This window comes from Giraffa tippelskirchi, chromosome X, assembly GCF_054371585.1.
Source record: "Giraffa tippelskirchi isolate mGirTip1 chromosome X, T2T-mGirTip1v1.2.pri, whole genome shotgun sequence".
NCBI classification, from domain to species: domain Eukaryota; kingdom Metazoa; phylum Chordata; class Mammalia; order Artiodactyla; family Giraffidae; genus Giraffa; species Giraffa tippelskirchi.
Genome location: NC_137289.1, coordinates 138,274,789 through 138,280,788, shown reverse-complemented (window position 1 = coordinate 138,280,788; position 6,000 = coordinate 138,274,789).

Genomic DNA, 6,000 nt, shown 5'->3' with positions numbered 1-6,000 from the left:
TGTTTGGTGTGGGCTCGTCATCAGTTCAGTTCAGTCGCTCAGTCGTGTCTAACTCTTTGCGATCCCGTGAATCACAGCATGCCAGGCCTCCCTGTCCATCACCAACTCCCGGAGTCTACCCAAACTTGTGTCCATTGAGTCAGTGATACCATCCAACCATCTCATCCTCTGTTGTCCCCTTCTCCTCCTGCCCCCAATCCTTCCCAGCATCAGGATCTTTTCCAATGAGTCAACTCTTCGCATGAGGTGGCCAAAGTATTAGAGTTTCAGCATCAGTCCTTCCAGTGAACACCCAGGACTGATTTCCTTTAGGATGGACTGGTTGAATCTCCTTGCAGTCCAAGGGACTCTCAAGAGTCTTCTCTAACACCACAGTTCAAAAGCATCAATTCTTCGGCGCTCAGATTTCTTCACAGTCCAACTCTCACATCCATACATGACTACTGGAAAAACCATAGCCTTGACTAGATGGACCTTTGTTGGCAAAGTAATGTCTCTGCTTTTTACTACGCTGTCTAGGTTGGTCATAACTTTCCAAGGAGTAAGCGTCTTTTAATTTCATGGCTGCAATCACCATCTGCAGTGATTTTGGTTTGTCATATATAGCCTTTATTATGTTGAGGTAATTTCCTTCTCTGCCCATTTTCTGAAAAGTTTTTATAATAAATGGGTGCTGAATTTTGTCAAAAGCTTCATCTACATCTATTGAGATTATCATAATTTTATCTTTTAACTTGTTAATATGGTGTATCACGTTAATTTGCATATATTGAAGAATGTTTGCATCCCTGGGATAAAGTCTACGTGATCATGATGTATGATCTTTTTAATGTGTTGTTGGATTCTGTTTGCTAAAAGTTTGTTGAGAAATTTTGCATCTGTGTTCATCAGTGATATTGGCCTGTCATTTTCTTTTTTGTGGTGTCTTTGGTTTTGGTATCAGGGTGATGGTGGCCTCATAGAATAAGTTTGTAAGTATTCCTTCCTCTGAAATTTTTTGGAAGAGTTTGAGAAGGATAGGCATTAGCCCTTCTCTAAACATTTGCTAGAGTTCACCTATGAAGCCATTATGGCCCTGGGCTTTTGTTTTTTGGACGATTTTTGAGCACATTTTTTATTTCAGTGTTTGTAATTGCCTTATTCATAATTTATATTTCTTCCTGGTTCAGTCTTGAAAGGTTGAACTTTTCTAAGAATCTGTCCATTTCTTCCAGGTTGCCTATTTTATTGGCATATAGTTGCTTGTAATAGTCTCTTATGATCCCTTATATTTCTGTGTTGTCTGTTGTAACTTCTTCTTTCTCATTTCTTATTTTGTTGATTTGAATCTTCTCCCTTTTTTTCTTGATGAGTCTGGCTAACGGTCTGTCAATTTTGTTTATCTTTTCAAAGAACCAACTTTTAGTTTTATTGATCTTTGCTATTGTTTCATTTATTTCTACTTTGATCTTTATGATTTCTTTCCTTCCCCTAACTTTAGGGTTTTTTTTTCTTCTTCTTTTTCCAGTTGCTTTAGGCCAACATCACTTTTTGAAGAGACTTTTTCTCCATTATATATTCTTACCTCATTTGTCCTAGATTAATTGGTTGTAAGTGTATGGGTTTATTTATTGACTCTCTATTCTGTTCCATTGACCTATGTATCTGTTTTTGTGCCTATATCATGCTCTTTTGATGACTGTAGTTTTGTAGTATAGTCTGTGAAGTCAGAGAGCCTGATTCCTCCAGCTTTTTTTTTATTAGTGTTTTTCTTAATGGCTTAGTATATAATCAAAATTTTAATGCTCCACATGTTCATGGAGACCCCAGTGTGTATTCTCACTGTTCTATCAACTTGTCTATCTGTCCTTCTTATCAAGGTTAATTGTGTCATTCAGTCTTCTGTCCTTGATGATATTTTGTTATGCTCAGCTTGTCAGTAGTCAAGATATATGTTGAAATCTCGCACTAGGAATATTGATTTATTGATTCCTCCTTGTAGTTCTATCAATGGTTCCTTCGTATATTTTGGAGTACCTAGTATTTTGTTGGGTATATACATTTTTAACATGGAAATATCTTCTTGGTGAGTTTGCTCTTTTATCATCACATAGTCACCTTTTTCATCCCTAATACTTTAATTTTTTTTACTGAAATCTATTTTACCTGACATGAGCACAGTGATACCAGCTCTCTTTATGTTAATATTTGCCCAACACATCCTTTTTCATCCTTTTCCTTTAAACCTTTCATGTCCATATGCTTAATAAAGAGCACATATCTCTCCATAGTAACCCTATTTGTCAACATTTGTCTTTCAACTGGTGAGTCTGGAACATTTGATCATGATTCTCTTGTAGATTTTTTTCTAACACCTTTACCTGTATTGTGGTTTGTCTCATCTTGTCTATGTTTCTCTGCTTTAACCTACCATGTGGGGAAGTAGGAAGATAGGGGAGATGGTTTCAGTTTCAGGCCAGGCTCCAGGTTGCCTATCCAGCAGCCATCCCCCTTCTTCCTTGTTAATAGGACCCAAGTTTGTGTTGGGCATTTGACAGGTGATGTCTCAGAAAATGGCTTCTTCCCCCAGGGCCACAAATGCTTGTTTATTCTACAGTACAGTAGCTCTAAAGCTATCCTGTTAATCCTTATTGTCTTTGCCAGTGATCAGTCTAAAATAGGCATGTGACTCAGCTCTGGCCAATTAGAATTATGGGAAAGTCTATGAGGGGGCTTGTGGGAAAGATTTCCCTGCCTGGAATGGGTTGAGGGAGAGAGAAAGAGGGCAGGAAAGAGAGAGAGACTGACTCAAGAAGAAAGCCCTGCCCCTCGCTTCTTGGTTGGGATGTTGTCTTTTAAGTGTGTGGTGCTTGGTGCTGTGGCAGCCATCTTGTAACCATGAGAAGAGGAAGCAGCACATTCTGAGGATGATAGAAAAGGAAGATAGGAAGGGCATGGATCATTCATGACATTATTGAGCCACTGAACCAACCCTGCAACCTCCTGGCTCCAGACTTCTTGTTAAATGAGGTGATAATTATTGTTTAAGCCACTGATAGTTGGGTAGTCTATGATGTATAGCTGAAAGATTAGGGAGGAATCTGTCCACTCGTACCATCCTGACTTTTATTTTGCTTGTTCTATTTTTTTTTATATTTATGTATTTATTTGTCTGTACTGGGTCTTAGTTGTGACATGCAGGATCTTCAGTCTTCCTTGTGGCATGCAGGATCTTTAGTTGTGGCATGCAAACTTAGTTGTGGCATGTGGGATCTAGTTCCCTGACCAGGGATTGAACCTTGCCCCGTTGCATTGAGAGTGTAGAGTCTTAGCCACTGGACCACCAGGGAAGCCCTTGTCCTGCCTTTTAGAGTTCTGGGAACAGACAGGTCTTCAGAGGACACTGCCTGCACACCCTAGTGCCAGTCCATACTTAAGCAGAAAACATGACAGGCGGGGGTTGAAGGCCTTTTACTCTCCCATCTCTTTTCGCCTTTAGCTCTGCATCACACTGTCAAGCTCAGAGGCTGAAAATTCCACAAGTTATGGTTTTCAGTGAGGCTAAAATGTGATTTGTGAAAGGTAAATACCCCTGAAAGGGCTGGGAATGACCAATGACCATCAAGGCTTATTTCCTCTAACACTCACTTCTGCAACATGGACCCTCTCAGAGGAAACAAGGGACTGGCTGGAGTGAGGACAGTGGAGGAGAGAAGGCATTTGAGGGCTGATTTTACACAGGAATTTATTGAACGTTTGCTAGTTTCCAGGAGCTTTATCCTCACTATCTGATTTTTTAGAAAAAAAATCAAACATTTACTTAGTACTTACTGTGGTACCAAGTGATATCCAAGCACTGTAAGAAGTAATGCATTTAATCCTTGTAACAATCATAGAAGATGGGGGTGCTCTCATAAGGCTCACTTCTCAGAGGCGTTGGACCAGGCACACAGGTGCCAGCTCAGAGGTGGGGCTCTGAACCGTTCCCGAGCCAGGCATCTCTCATGGTCTTGGCGAAGCAACACCATGTCCTGCCAGCTCCCTGGCTTAGCCCCAAAGTGCCAACCCCCTTACCTGCCTCTATCTGCCCTGCTCGCTTCTTGGTCCACAGCAGAGAGCCCTGCTCAGGGCGGAGCAGAGGGCAGTGACCTCTGTAGAGTGTGAATAACACCTGAATTGGGCTTAACCTAAGCTTTGCTAACTTGCAGTCCTGATGGATCTTCTTTTAAAAAGTTTTTAATTCCTATTATCTGATTTTTAATGGTCCTTTGAATCCTTTCATGAGGAAAGGTGGCTCAGCGGAAGGACTTGCTGTCCACAGGCACGCAGCTAAAAAGCTTGTCTGAATTGACAGTCCGCATTCAAAAGCACTAGGCTGCCTCCCATGGGGATTGAGAGTCTGCAGGCCTCAGTGGGCAACTCCCGGGGGGAGGTGTGTAAGCCACTGTCTACTGAGCCTTTGCCGTGTGCCCGTGGCTTACACGCATTATCATATGACATTATTATATATACATGAAGATTATTACATACATTTTCCTTCTAATCTCTGGAACTCCCCAGTGAGGACAGTTTGTATAATCCCCATCTTATCTCACAGAGAAGAAAACAGAGGCACCAAGAGACTATGTACAATCCAAGGATGCCCAGCTCCAAGCAGCAATATGGGGATATGACTTCTTGCCTGACTGACCCCAGAGCGCCTGGTGGAGAAAGAGCTGGGGCCCAGGGTGCAGTCAAGCCAGATTTGATGCCTTAAGACAACTGCTGCCTCCATCTCCCAATTTTGTCAAAGGCTCACCATGTGGTCAAGGTCTCTCAGGTGGCAGGGTCCACATTAAATTATACTCTAAGTAAGAGCTTTGCAGTTTCCAAAGCACTAACCATGATTCTTCTGAATTGAAATGGATGCTTAGAGAAAGTGGAGCAGGCCATGGCCTCCTGGCTTTAGCTGGGGAGCTGAGGGCCACCGGGCCTACTGCGGGCCATGCCCATGTCATTGTAGCCCCGAGCTCTGTGCCCACTGGAGGCCTGTCTGGCATTCGCTCATGCAGGCGCGACTGGTTCTGAAGTTGTCTGGAAGGCATCCAGGCTGCCTGTTTGCAAGCATGATTTGGATCATCCTAGGCTGCAGTAGACTTTTAATCCCTATATGCTAAACCAAGAATTCCCTTCCCCTGCAGTAGTTCGCTCCATACCTGCTGTCCAAATTTTATGTAATCCAAGAAAACGTGAGACTGTGTTCTGAGAGGTTTGTAAAGGAAACGCAGTATTCTTTGCCCAGATCTAGGTAAACATGGAGTCTTGAAACCCAGGCTTTAGTCCTGACCTAATGTGGGAGAATTTATGAAATTCACAAGCCTCTTGTGCCTCAGTTTCCTCAACTGTAAAATCTTGGTGCTGAGAAGGGTCATCTAAGCAAGCAGATGTACGGCGATAAAGTGTGTTCTTTACTAATGTCTGAGGGGTGTGCTACTTGAGCAGATGTTGGGTTTAAATCTCTGCCACCTTCCTCTATCTTTCCAATACACCCGAGGCTTACCAGATGTCACACCCACAGAGGACAGAGTCACTTATTCGAGAGAGGACTCACAGCCAATCCTACTGGCCTCATGTATTTCCACTGCTGTTTGCACTCTTTACCCAGCCCCCCACCCCATGTTCCCCTGACCACCACCTCCCAGCTCCCTTCCTCCCGAGGATGACTCACTATACTTCTTGCTTGCTTGTTTGCTCCATTGTGCTGTTTTTAGGTTCAGAAAAAAATGTGTCAGATTGAAAACTCAGCATAGCACAGCTATTTAAAGTGCAGAGCATGAAGCCTTTAGAGCCTGGAAGGCCTCGGCCCCCAGTTTTCCTCGTGCTTTCTAAGGCACCTGAAAGGCAGCTGGGCTCTTGCAGATGGTAGAGACCAGGTTTGATGTCCCCTGGGGTGCGGAGTGGGAGAATCTTCTGCCGGGGTGGGGAGAGCAGGAGACTGCGAACCTCAGGCAGAGCCCCAGGGACAAGGTCCAGCCTGGTTCC